The 21,483-nt window shown below is 40.1% G+C and overlaps 1 protein-coding gene across 3 annotated transcripts in view; it reads left to right on the top strand.

Moving 5' to 3' along the window:
• Positions 1 to 390: 390 nt before the first annotated feature.
• The window catches only part of sema6cb (semaphorin 6Cb), a 132,182-nt gene continuing 111,089 nt past the window's right edge, over positions 391 to 21,483 (top strand). For all 3 annotated transcript variants that reach the window (XM_030749726.1, XM_030749727.1, XM_030749725.1), the window contains exon 1: positions 391 to 462. The gene's annotated coding sequence lies outside the window, so the exon portion shown is untranslated. The remainder of the gene's footprint in view (positions 463 to 21,483) is intronic.

Below are 21,483 nucleotides of genomic sequence, written 5' to 3'. Positions count from 1 at the left end.
TGAGAGCAGACTGCCAGAGCAGATTGTGAGCTGAGATGCCATCATCAGATTTGGCAATTTGGGCTCTTGGATTTGTCAAAAGATTTTGTTCACTTAGTGCAACAGCAACCTGTTGTCATACAAACAACATTTCCAGCAATGTTTTTACCTCAGAGTTCAAAGCAAGCTGGTTCACATTTTCATACCACGTTCTCTGATGAAGGTGAAGAGTACGTCCAGCTGTAGATTTTCATTGTTATCCATACTTTGGAGTTTGAGAGATCTGAGATGGAGAATACAACATGACAGCTTTGGCTGTTCTTCGGGGCTTGGGCTGCATCACTGTAAGCTGTCCTGCATTATGTCTGAGATATGCGCAGATGTAAAAGTCATCTCTTATTTTTCATTCACAGATTCACTGACAGCTGTAGTCTGTACCACGCAGTGGATCACTGGACTCAGCAGACTGTTTGAAAAGTTAAGGTAAGGAATGCCTTTTCTTTCTTAGTGTTTTTTCTCTCTAAATGCATCCCATGTAATTAAAAGTTAAAGAAAACTTGATTTGGTGAGGCATGGAGTCACTATTCACTGATCTTTCAAATGCAGTATTTAGATTGAACTGAATGTATGTGGCAGAGAGGGGTCTACTTTTATGAGGCATCTACAGAGACACTTAATTAATGGAGTCTTCTGTGGAAATACAGCTACTGCCTCTTTTTTTTTTTTTTTTTTTTTTAAAATAGGTGGTTGAGCATATATCACCGTATCTATCTAATTAATTTAAATCAAAGTTAAGGAACTGGCTTTCACATATTTGTCATACTGCATAGTCCAAGGACAAGTTTAATTTAGTCCACTGGTTCTCACTAGTAGTGTAAACAGTTGAATTAATGTGATATTTTAAGGTAAAGAAGAGTTTGCTGATATTAATTTATTTAATTAAAATGTAACCTTTTTTTTCTTGCAAATGACGATGTGAACTGTGTAGCATGAACTTTTTTTTTGGGCTTCTAAATAGGGGGCATTCATAAAGTTGCAGAACCACTGGTTCAGTCACAGGGTGCATAACAACACATTAACTGCAGTGCGTAGAAACTGTGAAGCACTGTGCTCACAATTTCTGCATGCAAGTTGAGTTCTTGGGTCACATTTAAAACCACACTTAAAATGGATGTGTTAATCACTTTTCTGCCAAAAGTTCTTTAGCGGTGGAGATTTCTGGTTTTGCTCTCACTGGTTTGAATTTGGTGAGGCTCAGTTAATGGGAGTTGTTGAATTTGATGGCATATGGGACTGTTTGCTTACATTGCCAGAAAATGAAAATCGAGAGTTTGTCAGACTGCATAGTGCACTTGTTAGATTGACAGATGGGAAATGGTTACTTTAAATCAAGAAGTTTTGGTTCCTTATGTTGATTTAGAGTGTTCATCATCAGTGCTACTTCATTTTCTTTGGGGGAAAAAATTGCTATAGTCTCTTTTCATTGATATTCGATAATTGCAAATTGGCACGTGTCTAGTGAAGACCATGTCAATGTTTTCCGGCGCTGTGAGCTCTGTAGTCAGGTAGACAGATAGTCAATGCGGGGAACAATTCAACAAATGCATCAGAAACTTGTAGAATCACTGAAAGGCTATTGTGTCTGGCCAAGCATTTCCCATGTGAGCTTGAATGTGGACAGCAGAGGACAGGGCCAAGGAGCACCGATGACAGGGTGCCTCATGGGAAGGCTGGAGACAGATGGCTGGCCAGATGTAGTCCTGTTGTGACCTTGAAAGCATCTGAAGGTAAAAGCATAAAAATGTCTTTAAAAATGACAGAAGACAGCACAGCAAGGGAAGCAGTTGTTTTTTGTTATGGCCTTCTCATGAGCTGTTTTCTTCTGTGTTCTGTTACCGTGTCGTCATGAATACTGCTAAAACTGAAGTTTTTGTGCACATTGTAATTTGGTTTATTTTTCAAATCGAACTGTTGGAGTTTTGGGGACCCATAGATCATAAAACAAACAAGGCGCTTACTCGGTTGCACAGCTTTGTGTTGGAAAGCTATTCTAGCAATCCTCAGAGTAAGGTTTGATGTTGCAGGGAGTTTAAATTTCTCAGGTTCCAGTTCGTAGCCATTTTCACACATGAACTGCACACAATGTTGGAAGAAAAAGGTCAGCACACTGTGCAAAATTGCCCTTTTGCACATCAGGACCCGCAACAGGAGTTTTGTTTTACTTCTGGAAATACTCTATCTGGTTTAGTCAAAGGTGCTGCCTCGGCCGAGCGTGCAGGAGGTGACCACTAGCTGGTTGCATTAGTGAAAATGAGTTCAATCAGACGTCAGAGACTTTGTACTGTGGAGCTGTCTGTTTTAAAGATCATTTAATGTCCCGATGAACTGTTTTGGACATTAGCACCACCGTCAGGAAATGTCTAGAAACGTATTGGGCTGCAGTGCATGCGTCAAACAGCTTGGGTAACTTTATTTGCATGATGACTTTGTTTAAGCTCTTTGCCATAGTTTACCTCTACTGTTATTCATACCAGTTAACAATGGAAAAAGAAACTTGATGTAAACATAAGTTAAGAGTGTTCTTCATCTCTGCTTCACTGTGCAATGTTGGGCTCTCCAAACATGGTGAACTGGAACGTATCAGATGTCAGCATCCACATTCTTAAACCTGGTGTTTAAGGGTCTCACTTTGAATGATATTATCTTATTTGGTGACATCTACTTGATTCTCTCTGGATTGTGGAAAGAGATGAGGCTTTATTTTAAATTTGAAGTGAACTTTACACTGTTGCTGGCTGAACTGTAGTGATTTTATGTCGATACTGGAAGAGACACTCCTGATGCAATTCAGGCAGCAGACTGTGAAGCAAACGCCACCGGCAGCCTGATATTGTGCAGGCCTCTAGGGCTTTGAGCACAGCAAAGGGAGAGCCATGATCAGAGCTGGGAACGGGATGGTGAGCTGAGGGTGGGGGGGTTGCTGTGAGAAATAAGAGGAGATGGAGGAGGGTAGAGGTGTCAGGCGAATAATTGGGGTGAGGAGATCTCAGGAGTGGATAGAGGGAAGCTTTATTAAGACCGCTCAAGTCTGATGTGCTTGCATGGCCGCCTAGCTCGTCCTCACACACCCACGCCTATGGGCCAATCCTCCGTTTCCACAAGAGACTCTGTAACAACAAAGGGATGAAGGCCAAAGTCCTCAAGCTCCTTTCAGTCACAGATAAGACAAAAGACCCCATTACTTGAAAGGCACTGATGGGAAGGCAGCAGTATATGGATCTGCCTTTTCTTTTAAACCAAGGCTCAGTGTTGCTTCTTTTAAAGCTAAGCTGCTGTTACTTATTAAGAGTGCTGCTGTATTATATCCTGAGATCCTGTAGATTTTGTTACCAAGTTCAATGAGTTGCCAGTAATGTGTTCATTATTTTACTGTAACTGGTGAAAGCTTGATAACCTTCTTAAATTCCCACGCTCTTAGAGGAAATGTCCTCTGCTCTCTTGCTCATTTCCTTTTTTTTTGGAGGGGGGGGGGGGTTCAATACCTCGCTTTGTAAGACATTTAGACGTGTGCATTACACACTGCACAATATGTTCTGTTTTTCATGTATTTTGTTTGTGATCCAATGAATGCACGACTTTAAGATGTACTGAGAGCACAACTTTTACAGCTCAAAGTGCAGACAAATATTGGAGCTCAGAATGGATAAAAGATGAATAATAATCTCTTGTTTTTCCTCACAATGGAAAACAAACTTTCCAGGGTGACTTCCCCCGTGACTGATCGTATCAAGGCTGATGGTGAGATTAGGAGCTTAACTGCTTATTTTCCCCCTTGTCTGTGAACATTAAATTGTTACTTTTGAGCCAATGAAGTTCCCATATCAATAATTGAATCCTTTGTAGACTCATGCTTCCTTGAGTTTGGTATTCCGAAAATGTTTACGGTTTCACAAAAGCAGATTTTTGTGAGTGACACAACAAAGATTTTGAGTTGAAGCGGGAGGCGGTTATGGGGAGAATTAGCGGCCTCCCCCAGTTCTGTGCTGTAAATTGGTTTCTGTGGAAGTCATGAAAAAGAGGGCTTGGAGGTCTGTTCTCTGCTTCCTTAGTAGCTTGCTAATCCCCTATGGCTCTGGCTGGAGGGAGAGCTGCCTGCACATACACGACTGTTGTGGAAAATGGCGTTACTCCTCCTCCAGCCCTCTTTCGTCCTCTTTCCACTCGGTCCTGCAGGGCTTGGCTAATCCTCTGCCTGGTCATGGCAGGGAGATTGCAGCCTTTTTCAAAGCTGGCTGGACTTCAAAGTTACAGGGATACAGGGACTAGGGGAGGTGGGAGAAAATTGGGTCCACTGCAAGCAAATACTGCAAGGGGTTCACCTCAGCGATTTCTTTTGCTGTTTGTGAGGTGACACCAAAGAATTTGTGGTCTCAAAGGAGATACTTTGTTGATTGGAAAGACACGTGCGTGTATGTTTGTGTGTTTTTTGTGGTTGTTTTTTTTGGGGGGGGGGGGGGGGTATGATTTCTACATTTAGAAAAAAAAGAAAAAACAATGTACTCATGCAAGAATGGGGTTGGGTAAAAAAAAAAAGTAATGATGTACACAAAATTGAAATAAGATTAACAATAAAATCACTAAAAGTCTGTGCATACTTTTCATGTTAGGTTTTTCTCACTTTAATAACAGCCAAAATGCACAGTTGAAAGGAATTTTTTTTTTTTCTGTTGCTTCAAAAACTTCATTTACTTTGAAAGATCAGTAAATTTTGACCTTTTTTCTCTGCATGTTTCTCTCTTTTGTTGGCCTAATCTTAGCAGGTTGTCACCAATTTAGCATTGCCCAGTTGGACTTGCAGGTGCTCAAGAGTTTGGTTCTGTCAGACTCGTCTTTGTTAGTGTGTCAGCACTGATGTTTTAAGCCAGGGCTTTATTTTTTCAGTTCTTTATTCTACTGGCAAATTTAGTCTAATTTGCTGGCAGTGCCTTTGAATGCTGATCCTTTGTTAAGTTCTCCGATGACACAGAGAGAGATTAGAGTGAGATGATTCCAGATGAAGAAAAATGTCTGCTATTGAAATTTTGTGCTTATAATAATAGTGTGCATTTGGCTTTGTGACGTGTTGACGAGCACTACGTGTGTTCACTCTGAACAGTCAAGCAGGAACTTGATTTGCATGTGTTGTGACGCACAGCGCTTGGAGGCAATTAAAGTTCTTTAGCGTCCTTGGAGACGTAATGTCTCAGTTTGCATTAAAAATGTCTTTCTGCTGCTTGGAATAGATTAACAACACACATGAAAGATGTATTTTTATTCTTTGTCAGTCTCAGAAATCAGTTTTAAATAGTTTTACATAAGTCGTGATAGAAGTCTCTGGAGATGACTTATAACCCCAGAGCTTGTATTAAAATAATCATATAGATTTTTTTTTAAATTTATTGTGTAATATTTCAGTGTATTGGTGATGCCAGCTGGTCCTTTGTGTAAATAAATATTAGCTAAAAACAAGCCAACATAATGCTGATTAGATGGCCACACCATAATTCCTCTTTGCGGTTATCTAAATTACATGGATATGTCCTTTGTGTGTTTTTTCTTTGAGGCAGTTAAGCCCTCTTGTCAATTGTGTATCCTTTCTTCTTTGGATTTTGTCTGGCCATTTGAATATAGCTATTTTTAAGTATCTTAATATCTTTAACAATTCATTTTATTTAGGGACTTGATTATATAGAGCCATGATTGCAAGTTTCTTGGTACTCTACTCACAATCTCATTTATTTACCAGCAACATGGTAATTACTTTAAGTGGACTCTTGGGGAGGGAGAAAGGGAATTGGTGGTGGGGTGTTAAGATTTTACATTATTCCCTATTTTGGTGTTCAGGAAGTGTGCGGTCAATATAGAGTGCCTCAGTCAGAGCTAATACACACACACCTTCGACCACGTGTGCACGAGAAGTCAATAAGCTGTTTTAAGCTTCACCCTGGGGTAACCCTTCCTGAAGGTAGGTTAGTTTCAGCTCAACTACGAGGATTATATAATTACCCATGGTTTCCTTAGTAACTGCTGTTATGGAGTTTTATTTCTTTCATTTTATGTCATTAGTGCCGCTTACTTAAAATGGATTTTAGATGTTATCAATATGCTCACGGTGCAAAAGACCTGTAATCTGTTTACTTGGTTCCAAACCATAGCAGAAAAGTTTACTATGTTGTTTTTCTTTTTCTTATATGGTTTAAGGCTTACTTGCTTTAATTTAGGCATATTGAGCTCAGATAGCACTGAGTGATGGCTTTAAAACAAAAATGGTTAAATTGTCTGTGAGCACGATCTTAGAATCATTTACATGCACTTATCAGTTAAAGGGGAAAAAAAGCATGAACAATGCACTTGACCACAATGATATACAGCAGATAACACTGGTCAACAAAAAAAACCCTTGTCTGCTACCTGAGGGAAAAACAACTGATTTTTACTAATTTGGGTATGTTGGTTCCAAATATACAAACAGAATTCCTCTAGTATGTCAGGATCTTGAGTTACGTAACTATGCCAATAATTGCCATTCACCAAACTCGACATCAACGATTTTTATTAGAATAGTACACCATGAACATACAACTGGTGAAAAAAAGACATAGATACCAAAATCAGTCATATGAGGACACTTGCAAACCAGCAGTAGTTACCCATCATATTTGCATTGTAGTGCCCCCTGGTACCTGGTCTCCATTTCAGAGATATCTTGATGGAACTTTCCGCCATGCTCATCATGCTCACATCACCCGAATTGGGTGGAAAAAAGTCAAGATGAGAGTGAAGGAAGTGAATCTTTAGTGACATTCTGCAACCCATGCGTTTGACTGATACTGTATGAGCATGTCGTCAACTAGTTCTTCATACTGTAGTTTGTGGCTTTGTGATTGCCCAGGAAATCCTGAGGAAATGTTTCCCATGCTCTTAGTTCAAGGGGTCTGAGCTTAGATGGAAAGTCTTTGTCTCCAATTAGCTCACGGACTTGGGGTCCATCAAAGATCCCAGCTTTAAGCTTGGCATCACTTTGGACTGCCCCAAATTTTTTGCTCTAGGTATTTAAACCCATCTGAGTTATGATCCAATGCCTTAACAAAGTTCTTGATGAGGCCAAGTTTTACGTGCAGGGGAGGTGAACAGATTGTTGCTTTCTCGGGAACATTTTGCAGTGTATTGTATTTGGCACTTTTGGCAAATATCTCACTTTTTTTCATATTTAAAAAAAAAAAACCTATCTGTGAGGCTAGATTAGCAGTCAATGCCCCAGAAACGCTATTAGATCACTTGATGTAGCAGTAAAACTTTGTTTTTATCTATTGACAGATCAACGCAGTCACTATAATAAACTGCAAACGTCTGGCATTGTTGAACCTCAATATTGGCAATTAAACTTTAGCTGATTGAATTTTAATGACCATATTTGGATTCAGCACCCCAAAATCACCCAAATTATTGCTAAATTCTGTTCAGTTTCAAAATTAGAAAATCTTAGCACACTCTACATTTGCATGAGCAGCGCCAATACAGCAATAATTAGCTAAATATAGACATGTGCATAACTCAAGAACCTGACATGCTAGAGAAATTCTGATTATGGATTTGGAATCAGCATACCTGAAATGCCTTATATCAGGTATTTTCCCCTATCATTGTTGACCAGTGTAATAAGCTGTTAAAGCAAAATTACATCAAATATTTGGTACAGCAGGAGGCAAAGACTTTGTCCCTAGAAGTGGATCATCATCCGTTGTTTGGAAAAACTTTGGATTTAGAGCAAAATAATCTTAACAAAGAGCAAATGCAGCAAGTGTTATAGAGTTGTATTTGTGCTGCAAAGCAACCCAAAGGACTTCTGCGACCACCTAAAAACACACCACAAACTACAGCATGACGAATATGAAGTCCAAGAAAAACAATGCAGTGATGGCCAACGTGAATCGTCCGGCATCCACTCAGACGTCCATAAACCTGTGCAGCGCATCAGTATATCCATCCACTTAACAAAGACTCACTGAAATCACCAATACAACTGCATTCCCTTTGGCTGAATGTGTGTCCACAAAATACGGTGAGTAATGAAGCTTCAGGAAAATGGTCAACATATGTATATATTATCCCTTCACACAACTATTTTTCCCAAAGTGGCAATACCTACACTGTTTGCAAACCATTACAGGGGAAATGGAGAGAGATCTCACAGCTGCCGAGTAGTTTGCATCGAGTTTTATTCACATCCATCAGGCAAGTACAGTCTGTGAAGTGAAAGACTTCATATTTTGCTTCTAGGAGATGCACTTGGGCCAGGTGAATATCTTATTTAAAAGGAATGTAGCACAAAGGTGAAAACTGTGTTGATTTTGTGTGAACTTTAGTCCAATATTTATGTATATTTTTCATCTAAGAGGTGAACTGAGCTTAGGTGAATAACGTGGACCAATTTGTTGAGTAGCAGAAATGTAGCGCAGCATGGATGTGAAAGAAGAGTTATGTTTACATGACAGAGCAATTAAAAAAACATTTGTAACTAAAATCAGTAAATAATCATGATTGATCATGAGCTCAATACTTATCAGAAATAATTGTGAATAATTTTGGCCCATAATAGAGCAGCACTAAGTGCAGCCAACAACACAAATTCAGGCTATTTTGATGTGTCTTCTTTATCTGTAGAAGATCACATTTTTATTGTTTTATTCATTTATTTATTTTTTTTACTGTTTTCTGTTACTATATAGATGAAATTATTAATGGAAATAAAGACTTATTGATCTGGTTTTTCAATCCCCCACAAACACTAAAGAAAACGCTGACTACACATTCAAGTTTTTGTTTTTTTGTTATGACCCAGAGAGAAGCTGTTGGCATAAAGTATGTGGGCCAGTCTGACAACTCTAATTGACCTCATAGCTGGTTTAGCTCTTACAACATAGTTTTTTGCAATACATCAGTTGTAAATATTCAGGTGGTTTTCATGTACATCGCCCAAATTTTTCTCTGTAGAACTAGACACCATCTTCCAGAGGGATGACAGCAGCTCAGGCGACAGTGAATTTCCAGACTGCATAAATTGTGGCGAAATATGTTTAATACAACAAAGATGTGGAGGAGGAACAAATTATTTGGTAACCAATTAAGATCAAAAGTACAAACATTCATGCAACAGGTATAGAGTTGGCTTGTGGATTCCCTATTTTTAGCATCCTTTATTCTGCATGGGTCAGACCACACCCATCTTTCAAACTTGGAGCTCCATTTCGATTGCAGCTACATGCTTTGGCAGCTGTGTGGCAAAAATGTTATCAGTGCAAGAGTGCCACAACCACACTAGATACAGTCACATAACCTTCAAAGTATTTAAAATGACAAACTCAAGGGGTCAAAACATTACCAGCTATGTGGTCGCCCGGGTTAATGATGGGCAGAGTTGATTTGGAGATGTCACTTTTCAACTTCCGGTAAGATGATTATTCTTCTTTTTTTCTTTTTTTTTATTGCAAATACCACACTGTGACTGCTGCAGAGCAGGAGCCACTTTATCTGAGAGGCTCTCATATTTCTTAAAGTGATGTTTACAAATTCCCTAGGTGGCGCATTAAGGAAGATTGGTATATTAATTGCCAACGCATGCCATCTAAACGGGTAATTGCAAGCTGTTTGCTGGAATGTAAATGTGCTCAGCTTTGGTTTGACGGAGCTTGTTTATTGAAGTGCTGGTCGCTGACAAATTAAGATGGTTAAATTGATGCCCTCTGCTTTTAAGTAATCAGTTTGTTTGCTGATTGTTGTATTAGAGTAATAGCAATTTGCAGGTTTTTTTTTTTTTTGGGTTTTTTTTCTTTTTCAACATATCAACACATTAACTCCAGCAAAAATGGCAACAAGCACAGGGCATGGTGTGCTTTACCCACAATTATTTTCATTATTTGTTAATCTTCCAATTATTTTAGATAATTTATTCAAGTTGTTAAGAACTTTGGGACCTTGAGCTTGTTGTCTGATATCTGTGACTTTTCAGTGCTTTTACTCTGGTATTAACACTGGTATAAACATAGAAAATGTAACACAAAGCAAAGGAGTGCATGAGTTAGTTTATATAGAGTACATTTCTTTTCCATTTGGTCTGTTATTGTTTTGAGGTTGAAGTATCAGGTATAGAAGTCCATAGCTGTATGAACTAACCCATAGTTCTTTGTTTATACTAATGGCAGCCCTGCAGGTGGTTGAGACTTTTTTTTTCCCTTGTGTTGTTCTTGCATGTGTATATAAATGTAAGGTTATTTATTTATTTTTTTGACTACATCACCACATTCTGTGGGGAACTAATCAACTCAATGTTTCATCACGATAACACATGCAGCCTGGCATGTAAATTGTTTTTCCCATATCCTGGGGTTCAGCAGTACAACTGTAAAGTATGCAAATGTGATTTACATGCATAAAAATACATTGTGAGCCTCTTGGGTATTCTTCCTCAATAAAAGTGTTTAGAAGCAGTGAATAACTTATTAGCTTTTCCATTTCTGGATAAATATAATATATATATATATATAAAAACCACACACATTTACCTGGATGATCGTTTTCTTTGCATCAGTCTGATTTGAAGTAAGCCATTTTCAGCCATCAACGTTCTATGTTAGGTCATCAATCGTGGGTCAACCTAAGACCCTAACGTTAAATCTCCCTCTGTTCCAAGACCCCCAACACCTACCATTTTCAATAATATTGACCATCCCGTACCTCTCCATATGTGTGGGTGTCTGAAATAAGTTCATTCTCATTCATCCCTCCTCAGTGGGCTTGGCCCCTGCACTTAGTATCCAATTTCTGCCCATTTGTGGGCGTAAGCAGCAGAACACTCTCTCCACAGCTGCCGTTCGTTTCCTGAATTTCTCTACACATCAGCACACACCGTCTGCAGGGCTGATCCATGGAGAGGGGGGTTAAGCGCTCTCCTCATAAGCACCTGTGTACCTCAAAGATCAGGGGATGAGAGTGGGCGGATGGGATAAGAACAGAAGGCGAGGATGAAGCAGTTGAGAGGGTGAAGGTGATTACTGAGGGCTGGCTTCAGAGAAAGTGGCACTGGGAAGAAAGATGATAGAATTCTTTTTTTTCACTGTGGTACAGCTGAACCTTTCCAGGCACGCACACACATGCCCGCGCACACGCACACTTGTCAGTCCTTTCTTCCTGTTTGCGGTTATTTTCAATCACTCCTCCTGCCTCTTAAAGCCCATCGTTCTGTCCTCTTTCTTGTATTCCTTTTCACCTGTCTTATCATTTCACTCTTCAACTTCTGTGATTGGAGAACACTAAGCATCAATGATCTAATCTCATCCCTATTCATAGACTCCGGGGCCCTTTCCCTTTTTTCCCCTCCCTTTGCTCAGCCTCCACATCACTTGGTACAAAGCCTGCCGCCTCTGCCTTTTACCTCTTTGTTTCACATGTTTTGTTTAGCTTTTAAGTCCCCTTTTTACTCATCCAACTGACTTGCCTACCGTAGAAAAGTTGACACGGCATCACAAGCAAAAGGCTTGGTAAGCTTTTTAGAGCCAGTCACGGTGCACCATTTCCCTCATCGTAATTACTGCTGAAACAAGCAGCTCTGGGAAGTTTCAGCACTGGTGGACCCGTCATTACTGACAATCTCCGAGCCTTTATCTGCCATAGCTAAGACGCTCTTGCACCGCGGGGCTGTGATGATTGCCTTACTGAGCTGGGGTAAGAATACAGGGGGGAAAAAAAGAGGATGATCAGAGACTGTGCAGTTGGAGGTTTTTCATAACTGTGAGCTATAGCAGTGTAGCTAAAACCCTCAAACTTAAAAAAAAAAAAAAAAAAGTGTCTTAAACCAAAAGCTGCTCAAACCTTCCAAACCAGAATCTCCAAAGTCCATGGTGATTTAACACACTTCAGCTCCAAGTGAAGGACTTCAAATCTATTACACTCACACTGTCCTGTCAAGCATGTTTTTGCTGAGGTGTCCGGTGCTTGGCTTCCAGGCTCCTGTCAACACCAGGCGCTAAAGAACACCAGATTGTTTGTGCCCTTCACATGAAGGCATCATCACTTTGAGCTCAGGATGTCAGGAGTCATTTACTTTCCTCAAGGAGTGTTTCATCAGCTAGCAACTTTTTCATGCCAAAACATGTAGATTTTTTTGGGCCACACCTATGGTTGGTCAGTCACAAACCAGTTCTTAGAAGGATCATCCTGTGTTGTAGGAGGATTGAAACCTTGACACAGTTTGGAGTCAGCTTTAACTCTTTAGGGTTATTTTATTTTATTTTATTTTAAGGAGAACTGTTATTCTCATTTCCATTGTCATGATATGACTCTACTAGAGCAGCTTTGCACAAGTCATAGTTCATTATTTATCTTGTACTTTGCTTTGGTGCAGCCCTTCAGTTCATCCACTGTCCTAAACAAATCATTCTTGCTTCCGCCTCCCTCCCTTAAAAGACAACTCTCTTCTGATTGGATACCTCTCACAAACAGAAGACTTGAACAGTGGGTGTGGCTTCTGCACTCAATGGCAGAAATGACCTGAGATGACCATATTAAGCCTGCTTTCTCGCAGCTACGAACGATTACTTGCACATACTATGTACATTATTTGCCATGTGTGTGTTTTTTAATATATATATATATATATATATATATATATATATATATATATATATATATAAAATAAAATTTGATTTTTCTCTCTGGATTTCTTTATGTCGACAGTGTGATTTCAGAGGCCTCTTCTTTCATTCTCAGGAATCTAATTTATTGAGATGAGTCATTAAATGTGATCATAGCAGTTATCAGTCCATAGTAGTAACCCAAAGGTTCAGGAAATGTTCGCTGCTGTAGACTAACCGTTTTCACCTGCCATTCTGCAGCATATAGTCTACCTTCTGTGCTCACTGTTTGTGCTTCAGTGTTCCATGAAATAACTTGGCTAAATTTTCAGGCTCGTGGGTGTGTGATTGCATGCGAGTGTGTGCTTGTGCGTGTATGTGTAGAGCTCCATCCGCTTCCAAATGGACGTGGGACTGTGCTAAAAAGAGAGAAGTGAGGCAACTGTTGGCAGAGCTACTGCGACCCAGCAGGTGGAAACAGGTGTCATTACTTACCTGCCTGGCTGTTAGCACCTGCCCCCAGGTGGAAAAAAAACTGGTTCTTGAGAAAACAACCAGACAGAGGGAGACAAGGGAGTGAACCTTTTTTATTTTTCCATTCCGTCAGCTTGGGCGGGCTGCGTTACTCCTCAAAAGTATATTCTTAGTCATTTTGGCTTCAGACAAGCTTGAAAAACCATTTGAAGCAATCTTACTGTAATCTTGAGTTTCAGCAGGGTGATTTGGAAATTTACCATAATTTTAGTTTCTCAGCATGGGTCTGGAGTGCAGTTTTATAGGGAGAAAATGTTGAGTAGTTCAAAGGTGTTCCGTCATTGAATAGAAGGTGGTTTGTAAATTGCTGTTGCAGAATTGAAAGTTCATCTACTGCAGTCAAAAATCAGTCTTTATTTGTTGCTCTCTTTTTCTAGCAAAAAACTCAAATGCAGTCCTCCTGATAAATTGCTCCAATTTTAGGGGTTAGAAGCTGTTCAAACATGAACTTAAAGTTTAGATTTGGTTGCATCTCCTTTGCATTCAGTGACTCGATCTCCATTGTCTGTCAGTGGTGGTGCTTTTAATAAGCCTGTACTTGTGTCTGAAGTTGGATTAAGGGCATGTTTTAACGATTAAAAAGTCACTGATTGTCTTAAATTTAACTTCTTGAACAACTTCAAAATAACTTTGAAATTCAGCACTTAAAGCTCGTAGTCATTCATTTCAAGTTAACAGAGTGAAACAATAAAAAACACAGTGGTGTTTTAATACTGTTTGACTGTACATAAATTAGACGCTGGCTTCATACTGTAAATTTAGTTAGTTGTTAAGTTTTAACACTGCTGACACGCTACTACCCCATAATCTCATAAATTACTCACTTGATTTCTACTCAGAGGTCCCATACATAATTCAGAAAACACACATACTGTAGTATCATAAAGGAGTAGATTGAAATCCTTGCTTTATTGGTATTTTAACTCATACTACTCTTGGGTAGAAAATGTAAAAGTGCAGCATGGGAGTTGGCTTTTACAAGTCGAGTGCAGTGGGAGGGTTATCTTTCCCAAGGTTGTTCCAATCTTCTCAGTTCTCTGAATGAGTTTTATATATATGCTCTCCAACTGCATAATACCAACTCCAACCAAGCCGGTGCTGTCTCAAGGGCAAAACCTGAATAGGGAGTAGCTCACTGCCCTGTTGATAGATGAAGCTCATCCATGTGCCAAGTTCAATAAGTCAGCTGCTCTTCCCTTGCCATGCACCCCTTCAGCCTTTCTTTCTGCATACTAGTCTATGTGCCCCCTGCTATTGCACTCATCTTCTCCCTTTTCAAATGGTAATAGCAGTGAACCATGCTGGAGCTCCTCAGCTAGGAGTGAACGCTCTCTTCTCAGAAGAAAAATTATGGATGGTCACGCAGAGTTTTTAAGGTTTGGCCCAGCAGGCACCAAGAATTTTGCCTTGTGGCTGAATCATTTTGGCCACAGTCTCAGCAGCTCACCGCAATACACCACGGGTCTCTGGCTATTGTTATTATGCATAATGGAACAAAATCCAGTTTCAGTGCCCTCTCTGTACCCTCACCCCCCCCACACTTTTTGGTCCACAACCACTGATGTAGGGGATGATGCCTGGCTTCTGCATGCTAGTGTGTTGACAACTGCCCATACTAAATGAAATTTGCCTCTTGAGCAGCATAAACAACTCACATCCACTTTTTTTTTGTTTTGTTTTTCCCCACCCTTCTCGTCAAAGCTCGTTTAGCCAAAGGACAGACAATGACTATCAAAAGCTGAGCTCCAGCATGGCTGCTCTTGGCGTGTTTGGTTTGTGGGAAGCAAGGACATGATCACACATAAACTACAGAGAAAGAAGAGACATAAATTTGCAACTGTCTTCTATTGTTTTATAGTTTGCCTATTCATCCCACAACCATCAGCTGTCGGTACACCTGCCAGATAATAAACAGAGCATTTTTTTCCCCTCATGCAGCAGTTTCAAAATGATTTTCAAAAAATTGTATCCAAAACCACAATATTTGCATCACACTCTGGATTTTATTATTATTTTTTTGCAGAATATTTTCTTTCTATAGTTCACTGCAAAGGTGTTACTTCTAACTGAAAAACAGAAGAATGGGGAAAACCAAAATGTGGCAAATGTTCTTGACTGCTCTAAACATAAAAATATAAAATAATATGCAGCTGCATATACAGTATGTATTAAAGGTGTGCATCACAGTTGTCCCAGTGGGAATTGTGTAAAATATTGTCTGTTATAGGACATATATAACAGAGCAATGTAATCAGCTGCTGTGAGTTTCACATCCTGAGAGAAAACTGCAGCTCTACCTCAGCGGACTGCTCCACTCCTGATTCTGGCTTGCAGCCTCAGTTTGTTCGCTGTAGTGGCACATGTATTAGTTTTCCACCCGCTGCAGGTTTGGTTAGAGTAACCCTTAAGCTCACAGCAGAAGGTGGACGGTTGTTGCCAACTGCCATCCACAACGGTGGAGTTGAAGCACTGCAACTCCATCCACATTACCACGAGACAGCCTGGAGAATGGAGGCCGCCTCGCCAGCGAGTCACGCAGTGGGGAAAACGCAATATAAGAAGGCCCAGCAGTAACTGGTTAGCCACTGAGCATTTAAAATACATGCAAGATAATCGTCCACTAGGAAGTCAAGAGTTGATGGAATTACTCCTATGAATGAATAAAAATTGACAGCCATTAATATACTACAGCAGTCCACTTAAGTAGTCATTGTATAGGGAAATATTGCTTTATGGATCTGTTTACATGTACCTCTTTGATTAGCTATTCACAAGTCTGATTGACTGAAATTAAGATTTATTTTTTCCCCTTGAAGTAAGAACTGAAAGTGTTAAGTTTGCAGCAAGTGCAAACGTAACATTATAGCAATATTTTAATTCTATTTTTTGTTTTATGGCTTCTGTCCCTAATTCTTACAAATCCGAGCCTTTCGTGTCTCATAGTCATTAAATGTTCATGTGTGCTTGGTGGTTAAGCTTTAAAATCACTTCCAGGTGCATGAAGATTTTCAATGAGGCAGCAAAAGCTTTGGCTTTCATCTGCTGCACTGAACTCTTGCAATGTAGGGAAACTGGTTTGTAGGACATGGTCTAAGATGCATTAAACATATATTACCTGGCAGTTGTTCTTTAAGGTTTGACTTGCATAGAGTAATGATAAAGTACTGACAGCACAATACCCCCACCCCCCCCACCCCACCCAAAATATATATATAATCTTGGCAACACTGCATTTTAAAAACAGCCAGACATGTTCATGTAGGCAGTAAAATAAAAAAGCACTTATTAGGTTGTTGTCAACATAAATAAGTTTGTGTGTGAGCTGTGAGCCAGCAGTTAAATCAGTTCTTGGCCAGTTTCCAAACCAGTTATAGTGCGCTGTGTTTACTGATGAATCGTCAGCTGATTTTTCTTTTCAATCCCTTCGTGAACCCTTCAGGGTTCTTCCAAAGCAGCATTTTGTAACTAGGCCTGCATGTGAAAGGGGCCACAAGTTCCTGGAGTTCATTTAGGAAAAAATGCAAAGTACAACAGTCCAGTGCTTATTCTTGCAAATTATACCAAACAAATTGGGTAAGGAGACAGAGGCTGTTGAGAGAGGACAAGCCAGACTAGATGACCATCTGGCCTTCGCAGTGTCAGTGACCCAACCAATGTGCTGTTGATCTTTTTCCTTTAAATAACTCCAGTCTTTATTGCTGCAGCCTTTATCGGAACCTCAGATCATGGAAGAAAAACTCTGGGTTGTAAACAGTGGGTTATTCTCTTGATTACAGTTGCGTGCTAGTGTGTGCGTGAGTGGAATCTTGTTGATTGTCTACACAAGCTGATTTGTGGGAGAGCGGGATAGATGGACAAAGCAAATTGAGGTGGGGAGTGGCGTTGTTGACTGCCAAGTTGTAGAATTGCTGTGTAACTTGTCTAAAGCTTTCTACATAAGTGATTTTTTTTTTTTTCTTGGGGCTTTTCACAACACAAAAAGACAGCAAAGCAACAACTGGGATTCTCTCAAAAGAGATCCATCTGAAGCTGGCACCTCTCTGAAATGATCCTCTCTCGCTTCAGAACTCTGGTACGGTCTAACGAGCCTCTCGAGTTGAAGATTGTGCTGCGCGTTTTGTTATTTTCAGGCATTTCTTAATAATTAAAGCCTAAGGTTAAGTAACACAAACCTTTTTACATGTTTATTTTTCTTCCTGTTGGGACCAACGGCTGGTTCACAGTATGAAGGTAAGGCAGCAGCATGTTCAGCTACAGTCATGACTCCCAGGGGGTGCTACAGCATGGTGTTACTGCTGTTGGATTTCAGCATGGAAAACATGGCTGCTCTTGCAGAATCCAGGAGGGTGATAAAAAGTTAGCAAAACAATGCCCAAATGCTTTTGAATTTTATTTTTGTCAGTCTTTTACTGTTTATTACTGGTGTGAAAATGACAAATGCAGGAACAGTTAGCCAGGAGGGAAATTCTAGGACTTTAAAATAATTAAGTCATTTGAGAAAGAGGGTGGCAGCTTTGAGATTTTCAGGGTTTTATTGTAAAACATTCCCACTCACATTTCCACTGGCTGTGACTCTTAATTAAATGCAGCCTTTAAGCAACTTTTTCTAATTCATGACTGTATGATGACAGAGACAGAAGAAATCCTGTCTCTGCAGCAGAAAATGTACACGTCTAGTGCTTAATGCATGTTTAATGCTACATTTATCCAAATGTTGCCTCCTGTCCTCAGCTCAGCTCAGCTGTGTTTGTCATTTTTTTTTCTCCTGTAGCTTCTCTCTTGGTATTCCTCCCTTTCTCCTCTGTTCTCTGCTCCTCCCTGTCATCACCTTGGCAAAAACCCTTTCACAGGCCCTGAAACACTTAATTGACTTTTCATTGGCACAAGCTGTAATTGGCTTTTAATCACCGTTTTACATCATGTTTTGAAATTCAAATCAGCAGTGTCAGCTCAGAGAAAGGGGCCTCTTCAGTGCTTTGCTGTCATTCACCGACGCTACAAGAGGAGCGTCTCAGTATTGATGGCGTGTTTAACATCTTTCACTTGCTAAGTGAGTGAACGGAAACTCCAGTGTTGGTGCACAAGGCTACCTCTGCAAGCACAAATGTACAGACTGAGTGACACATGATAGAAAAACATTTGGATTCTCTCTGGCGCTTTCTGACAGCCAGCTCTTAGGAGATGTTACAGTAACACCCGCTTGCTCAAGATGAATTTAATTCAGTTGCAACCAGGTAGACACAGCCTTTCTCCACCTTTCCTGCTTAATGCTCATGCTCATGTTCATAGTCATCAGAAACCTCTAAAAGAGACAGCATGCATTGCTATGCAAACATTGTTTTTTGTTCTTATGGTCCCTGTAATGTAAATGTACAGAGAGAAATATGTATATAGGTTTATTGCAATCGATATGTTCCATTTTTAGATTTACCATGGATTTGGCTGAAGGCCACATCGGGCATGATGTGCACTGTGAGCACCGTTCGATAAGTCAGGGTCAGTCTTCCACCTCCGCTCAACACTCTAAAAGCAGTTCCCACGCTCTCTGTTACCAGCAGATGAGAGATGAGAGCAGGCATGTACCCTTGGATGGCATCAGTTTTACAGTATGTTTAAAAATAAATAAATGAAATTAATTTATCTCTTTGTTCTGATCAACTGTGAACCTGGCAGTGAAACCTGGGTGCTGTAAACTCGTGTACTCGAACATGTCCCGGAGTTATTTGTGCTTTGCTTGGATAGCAAATGTGTCCAATCCCTTGATGATTCCAAGCTTCAGCCCTTTCTCACATTGGTTGGAGACAAGGATTAGCATGCATAAGTGTGTGTAAGTGTGTTTGTGTGTGTGTGTTCTCCACTTTCTATCTCCTTTTCAACTTTTTTTTTTTTTTTTTCCTTTGGTACTTTTTTGGGGGTTTTTTGTTATTCCACATCAACCCTCTCTCCCTTTGTCAATTCCTGTCACTTTCTCTATTTCCTCCTTACATTTTCTCCTTTTTGCTCCTCTGTTTTCACTCTCTCCTCTCTCTGGTAGCTGAATGATCGGGAGTGACGTTTAGCAACTCTTCAGCCGCCAGGAAGGCTTTGGGAGAGAGCCCGCTCTTTTTAGAGCATCCGTGATGCTCCCCAACAAATTGTGACACTAAGACGAAATGTAAGCTGGCAGCCAGCGTGTAAACCATTCAACTCCTTAGACCCTGGACAGGTTTTTCTTTTTTTTTTTCCTCTCTGCTTCGTAAGACTTATTCCATTCTCCTTTCACTCTCCCTCAGCACCCAGCTGGAGAATGGAAAAGAATTTATTTATTTTTTACTGAAAGAGAAAAGTGAGGAAACCCTGTTGCTCAACAACGCCTCCTACCACATTCCTTTAGCTGCTCCGGTGTCTTTCCTTCACTTAGGAAGTCATTCAAAGATTTAAACTCTTCTCTTTCCCACTCATTTCTGCCCCCCCCCCCCCCCCCCCCCCCCCAAAAAAAAAAAAAAAAAAAAACAACTTTCAGTTTTCATTATCATTGAACTGTCAAGACAAAGCCTCCTTAATCCCTGTTGTAAATCAGTTCTCACCTCAGCAGGAGGGATTCATTTTCCAATTTACTTGCCACATGTGATTAATTTTAGTTGGATTGTGAGGGAGGCAGGTATGACTTCAAGTAATTTATATATTGCATAATATTGAATTGTAACTTTAGGTCGTTTTTCAGGCATTATATAAATTATGTATCATCAAAAATAGTCAGACTGTGGTAATACACAACCAGAAACTGAAATGGGGACTTAAAGCACTAACAAATATTTCTGATTTTGTCACATGACAGCCTCATTATGGACTGTTCACGAGTAGCTGAAATAATCATCCAACTGCACTACTGTAGTTCAATAATTCTGATACTCTGAAACACTTTAAATTCAGCTGCAGTTGGAGGATTGTAGCTGCTAACATTGTTAAATCCTGATTTACATATACCAGTTTCTTGTAATACTAATACACATAAGAGTTGCCTGCTATACACCAACACACAAGGCAGCTTGCACCCATCATAAATATAATTTTCTACAGTGCATAATATCACCAAAAGGAATCTGGGGAAATCTTTGTGCAAGCAACAAGGCTGAAAATCAGTATTGGATGCCCGGGATCTTCGGGCCCTCAGGTGACACTGCATTAATAACAGGCATGATTCTGTCATAGAAATCACTGCATGGACTCAGGAACACTTCCAGAAATCATTGTCTGTAAATACAAAGTTTGCTACGCCATCTGGAAATGCAGGTTGAAGCTCTGTCATGCTAAGAAGAAGCCATGTGTGAAAATGATCCAGAAACGCCACCGTCTTCATTGGACTGAAGCTCATCTAAAATGGACTGAGGCAAAGTGGAAAACTGTTCCGTGGTTAGATTTGAAATTCTTTTTGGAAAATGTGGATGCGGCATCCTCTGGACTAAATGGGAGAGGCACCACCAGGCTTGTTATCTGTTCTCATTTCAGTGGTCTGCATTTCTGATGTTGTGGGTGTGCATTAGTGACTGTGCAACTTGAACATCTGGAAAGGTGTCATCAGCGCTGAAAGGTGTATATATGGGTTTTAGAGCAAAATATGCATCCATCAGGACAGCGTCTCTTTCAGAGAAGGCTCAGCCATACATTGCATCTATAACAACAGCATGGGTTCATAGTAGAAGACTCCAGGAGCTGAACTAGCCTGCCTGCAGTGCAGACTTTTCACCAACTGAAAAAATTTGGCGCATCATGAAACAAAAAATATGACACAGAAGATTTGGGGCTGTTGAGCAGCTAGAATCCGGTATCAGAGAACGAGACATTCTTCTCTCAAAAGACCGGAAACCGCTCTTCTCCATTCAGATGTTTGCGGACTGGAAGAAGACGAGATGTTACACAGGGGTAAACATGGCCCTATCACAACTTTTTTTCTTTCTTTTTTTAAATATATTGCTGCCATCAAATTCAAGATAACCTTATTTTGTTGCCCAACTCTTCTGAAACCTGGTATGAGTTTTCACTGGGCAAAGGTCTACAGAATGTTGTGAACAGAGTTTCAGTTTTTATATGCTCGTCGAAAGATGGGACGTTTTATGTGATCATCCACGGTGGGCCGGCTGGCAGGTGTCCATTGAAGCATCCGCTCAATAACTCGAGAACCATTTGGCCCACACTTACCAAACTGGAGTCAAGGTCTTATGATTAAATCTAAGAAATCATTTGAAGGATTTTGATGAAACCTTGCATGATTATTCTCCATATCAAGACATTATCCAGAGATCAACTCCTAGTGGTGAAGGTC

The sequence above is a fragment of the Archocentrus centrarchus genome, chromosome 16 (genome assembly GCF_007364275.1).
Source record: "Archocentrus centrarchus isolate MPI-CPG fArcCen1 chromosome 16, fArcCen1, whole genome shotgun sequence".
In the NCBI taxonomy this organism is placed as follows: Eukaryota; Metazoa; Chordata; class Actinopteri; order Cichliformes; family Cichlidae; genus Archocentrus; species Archocentrus centrarchus.
Note: the sequence above shows the minus strand (reverse complement) of the source record. Positions and strands in the feature narration are given on the sequence as shown.